The following is a 16,068-nucleotide window of genomic DNA, read 5'->3' as shown; positions in this document are numbered from 1 at the left end:
CATCTTTAGTGTTTTATACACTTATATATGAGCAGACTGTGAGTAACATCAGGGATTCCGCTCACATTTCCCACGTTTAAAGTGTCCGGGCGCATGAAAAGTTATTTTCTGACCGGTTCGCGTGCACGCGATTCGGCGCGGGTGAACGGTTAGCTTGCGCTAGCTCTCATGTAAAATAACTTTTAACGAGGAAATCTTAAATGAACATGGGCCAAGAAAACGGTGTCCTGTAATGACCAAGCCGTCTGCTTCCGTATTGTGTGCTCGTTTCTGTGAGTCGTGGTCGCTGGACTGCTGTCAAAAGCGGGTGAACAGACATACGCATGAAAACCCACACTGCCACGTGACATCCACGGGGAAAATATTCAGTTACTGAAACACCACTGAAACGGAACAAGAAATTCGTCCAGTGACTTCACATTTAAATATAGTAGTTGAGTTCAGACACAGTTTATATATAGTCTGGAAATGTATATCTATGACTACGCTGTAAAACACGAAATGTAAAACTGTCTGTCTATGGTTCAGCTTTGTCATCTTTTTTTAGATGTACTGTTTTAATATGTTTATATCATGTATATATATATTCTGTTTTGACACTCCTATAAAAGAAATTCATGAACATTCATTTTAGGCAATATGTAAAATTGTTTTAGTTTAATTGTAGTCAGAAGAATGGCACAATCAATTGTTTATAAAGTAAACCTTGAAGCTTTAAGCTGCTGTGGTTGGTTTGTGCTTGTTACCATGGGTCAGCTGGATTTGGGTCAGATCAGTGTTGTAAAGCCAAAAAAGAGTCAGATTTCTTAGATGAACAAAGCAATGACTTGGTCGAACCAGTATTTGCTAGCTTTAAATGTGCAACTTTTCCTTTGTTTTTGCAGTGTGATTAAGGCATAATGCCAGAGGTCAGTAAATCGGTGCAGATTACAGCAGCGTAGAGCGAAGAAAGAAATATCTTTGTATAGGGGTGGGCAATATGACCAAATACTTATTTCTCAATATGAGAAAAAATTTAATTCATGATATTGTGAAATTCTCCAACGATAGACATTTTACATTATGGTGGAAATTATATATATTGTCATACCGCCAAGCCCTATCTTTGTACTACTTCCTTTGTCTGTGCTTACCAGAGCATGAACAATATTTCTAAATCCGCAGTGCAGTAAGGATTGAATGTCATCTGTAAATTTTGAACCGCTAATTTGTTTGTTTGTTCATTTTCTTTTCTTCAAACAGGTAAACATTATTAGAGGAAGATGCAATTCTTTCTTTATTAAATCTGTTTTTCATCTGAAATGCTGGTTGTTTTTACAAACTCTAGACTCTAATAAGTAAAAAATAATAGTAATGATAAAATGAAATGAGCTTTATTCCTGCTAGCATTCCAGAGGAGATCAGGTGGAAACTAGTTTCTTTAGCCCTTCTGGATTACATTTAATAAAACACATAGGCTGCTATTTTTCTGCAGGGTCAAGGTTATTTTCTAAAGTTCTGCATTGCGTTTTTGTAATTGTGTGCCCAGCTGGCGACGCTAATAACCTAAAAAATATTTTTAAGACCGTTGTTCTCACATAGACCAAATCTGACATGGCTCTAGGTCCTCCTCAGGTAGCGTGACCTAACACTTGACATGGGGCTCCTATGTGGTTTTTACTGTACTGTGTTTCCCAGGATATGTGTTTTTGTACTCACATTGTCGTGAGCTGGTTCGATATTTCATTGTGATTGTTGGTTTTGGTGTGACTGAAGGTATGAATGACAGTGTTCCTCTGGTCAGAACTTGCTTTGTTGGGTTTGTTCTATGCTGTCATATTACAAAGATGTGATTGTCTGCTCCAAGTTAAACATAAAGAGTGTGAGAAACTCAGATGGAGCTTTTGTGTGTTGGTAACCTGAGTCTGTGAAACCCCTGCTGACGGTGTGCAGAGAAAACGCCTTTACCCTTTAAAAAGTTGTCCCAGGGCTGTTTAGTCTTGAAGTGATAATTAAATGTGTTAGCGCACCGCTGTTTGAATATCACCTGTGCTCCTGTAGTTTCTGTCTTGCACATTAGGAATCATTCACAAACACGTTTTTTGTAACGCAGCACTTCCATCTGTTTTATGAAGCTGTAAAATCATGTAGGGCTGAAAGGAAGGTCACACTTTAGTTTAGGGTTCTCACATTTCTAACTATTTGCTTTGGCTTTTGCTTCAATAAACTCTTTTATTTTACTTCAATATAATAAGGTAGTTGTTAAGTTTAGGTATTGGGTAGGATTAAGTGTATTAATAAAAAAAAGGAATTAATATGGGCTTTAATAAACAGCCAATATCCTTGTAATATGCATGCTAATAAGCAACAATTTAATAGTGAGAATTGGACCCTAAACTAAAGTCTTACCAAAAGTAATAATCGATTATTAACTCTTTCCCCACCAGCATTTAAAAAAAAAAGTTGCCAGCACCAGCATTTTCGATCATTTGATCATCATGGCCCCTTGAATATTTTGTTATATGAAAATCTGAACATACGATAAATCAAAATAAAGAACAGAGCCTCTGCTTTAAATGCAGTCTTTTTTTCAATACTTGAATGTAGGTAAGTTTCATTTAAAAAAAAAAAAAAGCAACAAAGACTGTGTGGATCGGATTCAGAACGATAATCAAAACACAGATGGAATAGATCGCGTCCCGTCCTTCAAAGCTTCACAGTCCTATAGCTCGTCCTGGGTCGACATTTCAGACAGAGATGGTCTTATTGTTGGGAGATACGAGGATCCGTGGCTCATTGGAAAAAGCGTAACGGCTAACTTGGATCACATGTGCATTGATAACTAATGGTCATTTCATCTTGTTGAGATGTGTGACAGTCAATCACTGTTTGCAGATGCCATAGAAATGAATGAGAAGTGCTGTAAACTGAATCATACCTGTCACTCAATTGTCCGTGACTTCTCCTATAACACAGAATTTTTAAAAATGGATCAATCCAAAACGAATGTTTAAGAGCGAACATGTTTTACAAAATGAGCTGATGTGCTGTCAATTCATTGAATAAACCATTTCCTCACAAAAACGGTTTATTCAGCGTAGTGAAGCCTCTCCTCCATTGACATCCGTTAAAAAAAGGCCTACTGCAGCATTAACAGGCGTTACACTTTTTTTCGGCTCAGGTTGCAGGCTTTCCTTCAAGTGGCTTTGGTTTAGATTTAGGGTGCGTTCACACTTGTAGTTCGATTCGCTTGGTTTGTTTGGTCCGGAAATCAGCGGCAGGAATCTCTCCGTCACACAGAGCAAGATCTGCTGTGAGGAGACGAGGTTCTGATGCTGAAGTGTGATGGGCAACATCGCGAATATGACGAGACAAATCATGTATGCTTGAGAATTCTGTCCTTTTTAGGGTCGCATCTTGTGACATCATGACCGCACCAGGGTTCAGATGGCAGAATTCACACTTATTCAAATGAACAGAGCAATCGCACCTGGGTTCGTTTTAATCGAACCAAACATGCCAAGTGTGAACACACCCTTATATGCTGTTTAATGTCTGAGAAGATGCATAATAGTGCCTGTGAAAACATGGATTGCTGGGAATTTCCTTCAATGGTGGGGAAGCGGTGTGTCCTAAATGGTGGGAAATTCCATCAATAGCGGGGAAAAAGTCTGTTGCCAAACTCTGGAATTGTACACCTAAAAATGTAAATTTTGCCTTTACTCACCCTCATGTTTTTTTTCTTCCATGAAACACAAAAGAAGAAAATGTGTTGACTGATATCCATGCTGTTTTGTATTAAATTACAATGAACGGGCACTGACGCCTACAAGATTAAAAAATGTAATGAAAGCATCATACATATAGCTTTTTGTGATGAACAGGCATTTTCATTTCTGTGATGAACAGTCATTTTCATTGATAATATTTTCTTCCGGCAAGGTGTTAGCCTCTTCAACGGGGTTGAGTTATTAGTAAGTTGAACCAGATCAGTCGGATTAATGAATTCATGATTCAGATTTTTTTTAACTGGATCAACCAATTCACTGATTTGGAGTGTATTCACACCAGGAAAGTCCGATAGTTCACTTGCTTTGGTCCGGACCAAATAATTTTTTTTATTTTTTTTTGGTACGATTCGCTTTCACACTGCTCTTTTTGCAAGTGAACCAAAATTTGTAAACAAAACCACACGTGTGTCGTGCCGACGCAGTGTCATTGGTTGGTGCGTTAAATCTTACCCAGATACCATAGTGCTATTTTCTGATTGGCTAACAACACCAGAGGAGACACGCTTGATTCCTGCCGGTGTCGTGCCGAAAAGTGATGGTCCGCCGAAAATTGATTGCGCCCAGTTTACGTCTACAGCTGGATCAAACAGAAATAACGTGCAAAAAACCATCAGTTTATGTCCGTGGTAGGCCTAATAGCAAAGGTATGTCTGTGTGATACTTTAACGTTTCTTTTAACATAATAATAACAATTGTGGCCAAATAAGTGTTTGCAGGTTATAGCTTAATCAGGTATGACATTTACGTGATTATAGGAAATAATAATAGAAGCCTGTTGTTGCCGATGGAATACGTGTTTGTATTTGGAAAACGGACTGTAGCCTATAATAACATGACTTACTGCTGAGCTATATATAAAATAAAGACATGATCTCTTTTGCAATTATCCTTATGACTGCATTATTTTACCTGCTGTGTACAAACCAATCCAGCCTTTTTTACCTGTTAAAATACCTTTAAATGCCGAAAACAACCCATAAAATGCAGTATTCTATTAACAAGAAAATGATTGAAGCCTCTACTTATTGCAATAAATAATGCAATCAATTTTCGGCAGACCATCACTTTTCGGCACGACACCGGTTCCACAGTGAGAGCGGCGCGGCCAGAGTTTTGGGCGCGGCGGTATATTAAATATATTACAAATAGTTTTTCAGCGTGAGAAATACAATGTGTGGCGGGAGAGCATGACAAAAGACCGAAATGAGTGACTGTCACGCTCAATGCGTGACACTTGAGAGCCCTGTCACTCATTCATTCATTCTTTCCTTTTCAATGATGCACACACGACGCGCAGAAAGACGCGCAACAGTATCGTGTGGCCAGACAGCGCGCCGGAATGGAATGTAGTAGGCTACAACAGATCACTTTCCCATAACGCAACTCCGACTACGGAAGCCTGTTAACTCCAAGGCGCAGTGCGTTATTGCAATTGGGTCGGTTCATGTTCACACCGTAAACGAACCGTACCAGAGTTCGTTTGGAACCGTACCGTGACCACCTCTTCAGCTGGGTCTCGGTTCGGTTGTTTGGTCCGCACCCGAGTTCGATTGCTGTATTCACACCTGCCCAAAAGGTCCGCACCAAGGGGGTAAACGAACTAGAGTTCGATTCAATCGAACCAAACAAGGCAGGTGTGAATACACCCTTAGATAAAAGTCAAAAATGATTTGTTCATAAAGACATCGCTTCAGACACTTCAGACTTCACTACAACTCTGTTGTGTTTTTGTCATTTGCAGGGCTCACAAAATGTCCAAATCCCTGATAGCCCTTCAGGCACTCTTCAGATTTTGGTAGCCCGAAATGAATTTAACTAACCTGATTTAAAACAAATTTGTTTTAAGTAGAAAATTGGATTGGAGCCGAAACCTCAATCAAAAACATTTTCAAAACACAAATATCAACGATCGTATATAAAATAATCAAATTACAATCATCAATACGATATGCATTTGGTTCTAACTGAAATTGTATGAACAATGGAACAAATTGCTAGGACTGTTCCAGTGACTAAAGCACTCATCGAGTGAGAAATTGTGGGGAATTGACGACACGCCCAACAGAACACTGTGTCGTTTATCTCATCATGTTCAAGCCACGGAAATTCCTTTGTCCATGAAGCCAAATATCGGCACTTTCTTTTCGCCTCATAGTCAGTTTTTACTAACTCTTTCGCTTTGTGGCGGTCTGCTTTTCTTTGGCTGTCCCTTCTTCATCCTTATCTGTCTTTCTTGGCTGAGTAAAACTGAAATACCGGCGTCAATCCATGCACCTCTTAACATTTTTACAAGCCCACACACAAGTTTCAATGATTTTCTGCAATCTCTATCACTTAGCAGCAGTAAGTTAAATAAGAACGACACTCCTTTACAGGGGGTGGCAGCACTTATTTTCTTTCCCAAACATCAGAAGAAAAGGCGAGGGGGATGCTGCAGGTGTCATGACAAATGGGGCAAATGCATAGAGAGGATCAGATGCACGAGTCGGCGCAGACCAGAAAACATACCGAACCTATTTGAATTCTGCAAGGAATGCTATATTTGAAAGCGACAAAAGGAGATTAGGAGGAGAAACGGTTAGAGATTAGGAGGAAACTGCGGCTTTACTCAGCGGCTCTGGCCGAGCTGGGATAGAAATGAAACGCTATTGGCTATTTATAAAAAGGGGATGAGCTGTTCGATATGTCCCGCCCCATCTTCCTGTTTCAGTGGAAATTACGTCAACACATTGAATAAGGCTGCGTGTTTCAAGGTGTGTTTCCACTTCGGTGGGCCTTTAAACTAATTATAAGGCTAATTTTGAGGAATTACACAATTTAAATCTCTTGTTCCACAAAATTGAAAACAGAACCCTCAGGAAACCGCTTAGGAAACATAACTACTCACAGAACATCTAACCCAGATGTTTGTGAGGCTTTGATTATGGCTGGGTCACGATCCGCCACGCGCTGTAAAATCTGTTGAGAGTTTACAAAGAGTTTATGCCAAAACAGTGGCTTCAAGTCGTTGTTTTTGCTATAGCTCATTGAGCGTGAGTCTATTTCTAGGTTATCTCAAGCAGCGAAACCCAGATGAATTCATGCATTTTCCATAATCTCTTTGTTGTTACATTTTAATCCACTTTCCCAGTGTTAGTGGTTTGTCGGTTTGTGGCTATGGAGATGTTTCACAAACATTCCCAATGTAGAACTTTACACTGTTGTGCCAAAGACAAGTCTAGCCAAGTACCAGGTCACTGTGAAATCTGGTTACGGAGCACTGCAAACCGTGACTGGCATTGGACTGTAGGAGTGAACTCCCTTGATTTGTTTTAATATATTGTTTAATAAGCAGCATTGAGAAATGCAGTAATATTCTTCCGTTATCTGGAGTTATGGATGTTGTCGTCACTCTTCATGCAATCGAGATTCGAGAGGCATTAACTTCTTGGTTAGGCAATAACTTCTCTTCATTTTCCAATGTTTTGACACTCTCCTGCATTTGCTTGAACTTACTTCCCTGTTTATCATGACCAGAGCAGTTGCTGACAATGAAAAGTTAATGTGACAGGAAAACCATGAAGGATGTGCTGTTTTCAGCAGGTTTTTACTCACTTTTTCTTGCTGAATCGTGGGCTTGTTGTTACTACCAGAGCATTAAATGTGTTGACTAAAGACTGATGTGTCAAAGGTAGATTGTTGTTAGGAAATTATGTAACATGTGCAGTAGGGCTGGCACGATCCGCCTTTTTTGCCTCCGATACCGATTCCGATACCTGGCACTCAGTATTTTGCCCGATACCGAGGACCGATCCAATACTAAAATAACAATTAAAAAAACAGTGCCAAATTACCTAATAAACTGTATCTGTATATGCCTCACTGTGGGGAAGAGACTGTGATTATTCTTTTGTTAAAGGCATCAAAGCTTGTCTTAAACATTATTTTCCTTACTTTGTAAAACAATACAGAATAAATATATACTATATAATTAAAAGACATTTCTTTTAAAATTTTAAGCGCAACTTTTTAATGAAGCAGCAACATATGATAGATTGGACAGAAGTTCTGTCACAGAACAATTAAGGCTATCAATGAACCGCCATTGCGCAAAAGTATTGTAATATGAAAGGTTCCTATTCAGAGCGGCACGAAACACTTGCGCATCCCGTTTGCAGAATGATGTGTTTGAAGCAACATGGAGTCACGGCACGCAGCTCTTCGCATTGAAAAGTTCAAAGCACAAAAGTAAGATATACATATATTACTTTATTTATTCATTAGTTTGGGCCTTTTAACAGTTTAACATTTCAGTTAATGTGAGTGTGAAGAACAATTATATCGCTCTCTGCTCCAGTGTTGTGATCTAACAGACACCCGGTAGAAAGTTACATGTGAAACTCCAGCAAGTTAAAGTCCTTTTATGCAAACCATAGACCTTTATCTACAGTATAATAATAGGAACATTGACTCATCTTGGAGAGAGTTTCTTCGTGTTGAATGTCGTACCCGAGCGCGACAAACTGTTTGAATGCTGAATAGAGAATGACTTACAGCCGCAGCGGAGGGAAGCACTTAAGTTAGGTGAACTTGAGTTTAACGACTTAAATCTGTACCTCACATTAAACTATATGTAGGCTAATGGCTTCAGAAAACTTGGAACATAGTACACGAAAACATTATGGTGCTTTATAATGTTTTTGTGTCTTTTGTGTTGTATAACAATAACATGCGTACAATATCGGAATCGGATTTGGATAGTCTCGTCTGGTCGATACCCGATCCGGCAAATATTTGTAGTATCGGAGTACCGATACTGAGTATCGGATCGGCGCACCCCTAATGTGGAGCCCAGACATGCAAGTCAAGACCAAACTTGAAAATTTAAAGAAGTCATGACCGTTTGGCATCATAGATGTCTATCCCAACCTAACTGAACCTCACACGCTGGTGTGCATAAAGGTATCATGTTTGCTGCTTGCTAGTAAAGTGTCTCAAGCAGAATTGGCCTAAGGCCTCATCCACACTACTGCGTTTTAGTTTAGAAACGGAGAATTAAAACGAATACGATCTCCGTCCACACCAGCGCTTTAGCTGCGTATTAGAACTGATCTCAGTCCACATTAAAACGACTGAAAATGCGGATCACGTCACCATTCACCTACACTGGGCATGCGCGTGCCGGTGTAAACAGGAAACGGATTGACTGTTCCTCAGATTTCGCTGAAGTTGATAAGTGCCGATCTCAACATTCAAAAGTTTTCGCACCATTCTTAAGGAACTACAACTTCATTGATAAAATTATCCCACCATGCGCTGCTTCTTCCCGGCTTAACTCAAAACCGACACTCCATGTACGGTCGATACCGCCGCTGCACACAGGAACTGTCAGATCGCTTGAATAATAGCTTGCCTCCGGCGCATGAAGGCAGTTATAGCATTGTGAAATGCAGAATTTACTTGCACTAACGTAACTGGTAGTCCAGGCTGTTGTTGTGCATTTTCTTCCATTGTATGACATCCAATCAGAGAGCCGAGCGTGAGCCTATGCGTCATCGTTTATAAAGTCCTCCGTTTTGACCCGTCTACACTAAAACGCCCTCCGGAGATTCAAAACGGGGTTGGCAGCGTTTCTAAACTTCTCCGTTTTAGGTCTTCGTTTTTGCCGTTTTAGTGTGGACGGGAGGTGCAAACGTAGCAAAAGGTCTGCGTTTCTAAACTAAAACGTAGTAGTGTGGATGGGGCTTAAGTATCCAATGCATGTGATGGAATTAGCATATTTAAATACTAAAGCCCTGAATATATCATATAACACTTGCTTTCTTTTTATATTGTCCCATTCATCAGTATTTTTAACAGTAACCACAAACCTCACAAACTTTGCCACATCCAGTGGCTAGTAATTGCTCGGAGGTGCTAATTGTAGCGGCCAGGGAACTTGTAAACAGACTCCCTGTGGACTGATAAAATCCTGGAAAGTACAGCAGCCTCCAATCAGATTGTCACTGCTGGTTTTTCAGTGGTCTGTCTGAGATTAGGCATGCCCTGCCTGATTGAAAATTATTGATTTTTATTTTAATTAAAATAAATAAATAATTTTGACAAATATTAGCCAGAATTTTTATATCAGTGTATCCCTAGTTTTTTAGTTCAAAAGTTAATGCTACTTACTGGCTCAATGTTTTTAGCAACACTAATGAGAATAGGGCAATAGGCTAATAATAATAATAAATCAGGGCTGTAGCATCTAAAGCAAGTGTGTGCAAGTGTATGTGTGTGTACAGTATCTCACAAAAGTGAGTACACCCCTCACGTTTCAGCAAACATTTTAGTGTTTCTTCTTAAGGGACCATACTATTGAAATGAAACTTGGATATAATTTAGAGTAGTGAATGTGCTGCTTGTATGGCAGTATATATTACTCTGTCCTCTGTCTAAAAATAACTCAACATACAGCCATTATCGTCAAAATAGCTGGCAACAAAAGTGAGTACACCCTAAGTGAACATGTCAAAACTGTGCCAAAGTGTCAATATTTTGTGTGAGCACCATTGTTATCTAGCTTTGCCTTAATCCCCCTGGGCATGGAGTTCTCCAGAGCTGCACAGGTTGTTGCTCGGATCCTCTTCCACTCCTCCATAATGACATCATGGAGCCGCTGGATGTTCTCCACCTTCGCTTGAGGATCACCACAGGTGCTCATAGGGTTCAGGTCTGGAGACATACTTGGCCACTCCATCACCTTCACCTTCAGCTTCCTCAGCAAGGTAGTTGTCATCTTGACGGTGTGTTTGGGGTCGTTATCATGCCGTACGGCCCAGTTTCTGAAGGGACGGCATCATGTTCTGCTTCAGAAAGAAAACAGTACATGTTGGAATCCATGTTTCCCTCAATGAAGCAAAGCTCCCCAGTACCTGCACTCATGCAGCCCCAGACCATGATGCTACCAACACCAAGCTCGACTGTAGGCAAGACACCATTTTCTTGGTACTCCTTACCACGGCGTCTCCACACATGCTGGACACCATCTGAGCCAAACAAGTTCATCTTAGTTTCATCAGACCACAGGACATGGTTCCAGTAATTCATGCTCTTGGACAGGTTGCTTTCAGAAAACTGTTTGCAGGCTTTCTTGTGAGCCATCTTCAGAAGAGGCTTCCTTCTGGGACGACGGCCATGTAAACTTGTTGCAGTGTGCGGCGTATGGTCCGAGCACTGACAAGCTGACCTCCCGATTCTGCAACCTCTAAAGCAATGCTGGCATGATCATGCGTCTGCTTATTGAAGCCAGCTTCTGCACCTGACGCGCAGCACGAGGACTCAACTTCTGTGATTGACCCGTGCGAGGCCTGTTCCGAGTGGAACCCGTCTTGAAAAACCTCTGTATGACCCTGGCCTGTACTGTAACTCAGTTTCAGGGTGTTACCAATCTTCTAGGCTAGGTCAACTTTGTGGAGAGCAACGATTCTAATTCTACTGTAAAATCCTTAGATAGTTCATGACGTGCCATGTTGAACATCCAGTGGTCAGTATGAGAGAATTGTACTCGGAGCACCAAATTTTAACTGCTCCAATACAAGATACACAAAATATGAATGGTCCTGTCAAGCGGACAAACACATGAACATGATGAATAGGACATGTGGCTTTGCATGGTTAAACGACATACACCTATTATCATTTAGGGTGTACTCCCTTTTGTTGCCGATAATGGCTGTGTGTTGAGTTATTTTCAGAGGAAAGTAAATATACTGCTAGTGCTATACAAGCAGCAGATTGACTACCGGTACTCTAAAATATATCCAAGTTTCACTACTGACTATTTTTGTGTAGTTAACTTAAGTTGCCATTTTAACAGTTTGTGGTCATTCTATAATTTTAATTGATCAAACAGAATTTTGTTTGAGATGTTTTTGCATATAATGTTTTCTAAGACTATCTAAAAATGGATGCGGTTTGGTAAATACTAGTTTACCTTCAAATTGTATTACTCTTTTATCACTTTAAATGGTGAGTATACGTAATGTTCGATGCCTTTTTTTTTTATTAATAAAACTTTTAAAAATTAACTGTTTAGATTTAACATACCAGATTAATTAATTTATAACTTGACATCTACAAGCGAAATTCAAAAGTCATCATATAATGACGGATCACAAGACATTGCTAAGTCAACAGTGAAAAGTCCACTGTTTTGCTGATATTGCCTAGTCATCATATAGTGTGTACTTTTATTTTTCCACTTAAGTAACTTTTGAATCTAATTGGTTAATGATCTAGAGAAATAGTCTATCAAACTCACAGCCTCTGGGCTGTAAGCACACAAAGTCATTAAACATGACAGCAATGATCATCTCTAGTGATCAGCAACATAGTGTGTTTAATAAGTTTCGTAATACAAAATGAAATAGAGCTTTTATGATTGTTTTTCAAAAGTATGGTTTTGTAGATGATAGTACTTAGTTGATATTTGAGACAGATACTCCAACTGTCTCAAATATCAACTATTATCAAGTTGCTTGTGTAAAACCTTTTGCTATAGGAATAATTGTAAATCATTGTGTTGGGTCGCAATGGCCGAATTGACTAGTCGTCCAACAGTTGAATAGTTGTTATTAAAGCTGCTTGATTAATCGTTAAAAGGTCACAATCTCAATTCGAACGCGATTTCATTCCTAATAGGGATGCGCGGTATACCGGTACTGCAAAAATACCGGTATATATTATATTTCAAACGGTACAATATCATAATTTTGTTCAATTCGGTATTTGATGCGCTGTTGTTTCGAAGTTCACCGCTAGGCGGCAGTGCGCTACCTAAACTGACGCGGGTCACGCGAAACCGGCAAACGGTGACAACCGAGGAACACGATGGATCAAACGAATTTCTACACGCCCGAAATGAATAAATAGAGAGAGCAGTATGAGTGAAATAAGGCATTACTTTGCCTACAAAAGTAATGAGACAAGTAAAGAAACAGATCTCAATGCACCACTCTGCAAACGGGGAGGCAACACATCATATCTGCCTATAGCACTTGACTTATCCGTTGCTCATCTTGACTTGTTCAAAGAGTTCAGAGATCGACAGGTTAGTCCATCATTCAACTGATTTAATTTAGACTTTTATTGAATACTGAACAGCGCACATATGTAAGAGCCTATCAATTATATATGATACGGTAAACACGAAAGCTCAAATCTGCTTGCATGACACGCTATAGTAAAATGAATGGCATATTAGTGCCGCTGTGGCGACCCCTAGAGGAATAAGCCGAGAGAGAGAGTAATGGTAGTAATATGAATATTACAATTAAGCTACATTTGTCAACATTCATTAGGTAACCTGACCTAACAGTATTATAGCATTTATTAATCTATATCAATCAGTAATTAAATGACCTAGCAAATTAAATATACTAATACATGTTTAGCATGTTAACATTACTTTATGCAATGCATTAAACTAATATGAACCCAAACAGTAACCAAACCAAGATGAATAAATGCAATAAATGTTGATAATTCTCTGTTGTTGCATGACAGCTAATGGTTTACATGTCATGTCATTATTCTATTATTATTATTATTATGTTAATCTATTATTATAGATATTAATATTTTAAATACCTATTTTAATTGTATAATTTCAGTTTTTTTTTTCAAAATCAAAATTTAACCTACTGTATGTTCCCTGACTGAATTATTATTATTTTTTTTTACATTTTGATACTTTTTCTTTGCAAATTTTGGTAGTGGAGAGTTTCAAGCAGTGTTTTTTAAGTGTCACTAAAATTGAGACTTTTTTTTTTTTTTTTTTACCTGTGGTATCGATTTAGTATCGATACCGAGGTATTAGGTTCTGGTATCGTACCGAAGCCAAAATTGTGGTATCGAGCCATCACTAATTCCTAAATGACAACGATTTGGTCATGTCTATTAAACCTTGGATAAAATCACAACGAACCATTCATATCTGTGTTGGCGCTGCCGTTGATCCAGAGAGAGCAGTGTGTCATGTATAGGTATGAAGCAGCTTCACAAGGTTTTTTTCCCACACATTCTTTCCATCTTACAAATATTCAAATTATATTCAAATACTGAGATAAGTTTATAGTTTGGATATAAACACTGACGTCTAGGAAGCGTTCAAAATAGAGCAAATCACTTTCTTGAAAGTAACTTGACGCTTCAAATAACGATTGTATCAATTTTATCGTTACACCAGTAGGTGGCGACAAGTGACTGTTAAAAAGGGATTAGAGAAAAATTAATTTATGAGAGTCATTTAATTATTTTAACTTTTAAAAACTCTTCAGCATTTTTCCAATTGGCTGAGTTTCATTTCTATAGTATTGTCCCTTAAGAAGATACTAAAATAAATAATATATATATTTCTGTATGTGTATATAACTCTAATTTTATATATATATACACACACACACACACACACACACATATTATATAAACACAGACTTTTATGTTGGATGCGATTAATCGTGACCAATCGATTTTACAGCCATAATAATTATATAAATAAAAAACAACAGTAATAATAATAAAAACAATAATTGTTGTTGTTATTCCTTTTTTATTATAAATAATAATATATACATTTTTGTAATTCAATGATAATTTAGTTAATTTGTCAAAGTTTAAATAATTAAAAATCACTTCTGCATATCTGTTATCAGATTTTTATAAATGATTTTTAGATAATTAACTTTTTACTTTTAGATTAAGTGAGCGTTAGATGATGGCAAAGATAAACTGAATAAAAAAAAACACTAATTAAATAAAAATGTTAATCTAAATATCAATTTTTCATGCTCTGCAATATAGTGTTGTGATGCGTAAATTGAAATGATTTTATTTTTAATTTATTTCAACAAAGTAGTATATAATTGAATATGAGCCATTTATCAGTTAATGACCATAGCATGGAAATAATTATTGGCTATCAGACATTTTAATATTGGCGCATCCCCAGGTTTTTAGTTGTATGTTCGTACCATTTAAAAGTCCCTGTCGAATGTCTAGTAGGTTTATACTACTGTAGTCAACATTTGAAGTGGATCAAAACCTTTCATCAAAGTTATACATTTTGAACAATACCCGTTCTTGTCTTAGGACAACTTTGATGAACTTTTTTGATCCATTTCAAATGTTGACTGTAGTAGAGATTAGTCATATGGCTTGTTGACCATTAGTTGTTAGTAGGTTCCTCAGTATCTAGCCTCACCCTATATCATGGGAGTTACAGCACTAGTGTTGTGAATGGAGACCCTTCTGTTTGTCATTCTTATGGTATGACAAACCTATATAAATAACCTAACCTTTATGATGACACCGTTTTGAAACCCTTTGTTAGCAGACTATTTCAATTATGAGGGCGACGCATCCATCAGAATGAGTGAGGAATTGTCATTTTTGTATGGTCTTGTGTTGTGCACACTTGTAAAATTGTGCCAACAGGCATTTTGGATTTGAAATGTACACTCCATAAAGGTCACTACCAATCCAAGTTCTTCTATTCCTGAAGCTTTTTTGGGGATTGAGGAAAACCCAAGCTTTGAAGCAGTCTAAAGTTTAATTCTCGGTGGCCTTTGGGCTGATCCAAGACCATGTGACTCCCACTGACACATACTCATGCTGGTACACTCAGACACACACACACACACACACACACACACACTCACACACACACACTCACACACACACACACACACACACACACACACACTTGGCTGTTAGTTCAAACAACTTCTTGCAGACATATATGGCAACTTCAGTGCTTGACTTTAAAGTTTTAGAGCAAGTTCAATGTTTTGTACACATGTGCCCATGAATCCACTGATATTTAGTTCTACAGTTGCACAGTTTATTGAAGGAGATGGAGAAAAAAAGTGTCCCAGGCCCTCCTATAGATAAATGTTATATTTAGTTTAAGGTGTTTTGGGTGATTCTTAGGTGGTTACTTACTGGCTCAATATTTATTTTTAATATTCTGTTGGTCAATAGATGTGGCTTTGAGTCTGTCAGATTAAAAAAAAAAAATTATAAATGTAAATTTTTAAATAAATATAATTGTTTTTTATTCACAAAACAAATGTGCATAAATAACACTAATTATTATTTTTATTTTATTATTATCCATTTTTAAAAATTATATGAATCTATTGTTATTATTTATAATATGTTATTTTTAATAATAATAAATAAGCATCATAATGTAAACATAATGCATATATTTATAATTGTTAAGTAATGACCATTAGTCGTTATTGAGTTAAAAAGCAGAAACAAAACAGTTAAAAAT

General features: G+C 37.9%; 1 protein-coding gene across 2 annotated transcripts in view; it reads left to right on the top strand.

The window, feature by feature from the left end:
* slc4a2b (solute carrier family 4 member 2b) overlaps positions 1-16,068 on the top strand; it is a 57,078-nt gene that overhangs the window by 92 nt on the left and 40,918 nt on the right. The gene's annotated exons all lie outside the window — the stretch shown is intronic.

Source organism: Siphateles boraxobius, unplaced genomic scaffold, assembly GCF_051911475.1.
Source record: "Siphateles boraxobius isolate OS27281-9 unplaced genomic scaffold, OSU_SipBor_1 26, whole genome shotgun sequence".
Taxonomy (NCBI): Eukaryota; Metazoa; Chordata; class Actinopteri; order Cypriniformes; family Leuciscidae; genus Siphateles; species Siphateles boraxobius.
Note: the sequence above shows the minus strand (reverse complement) of the source record. Positions and strands in the feature narration are given on the sequence as shown.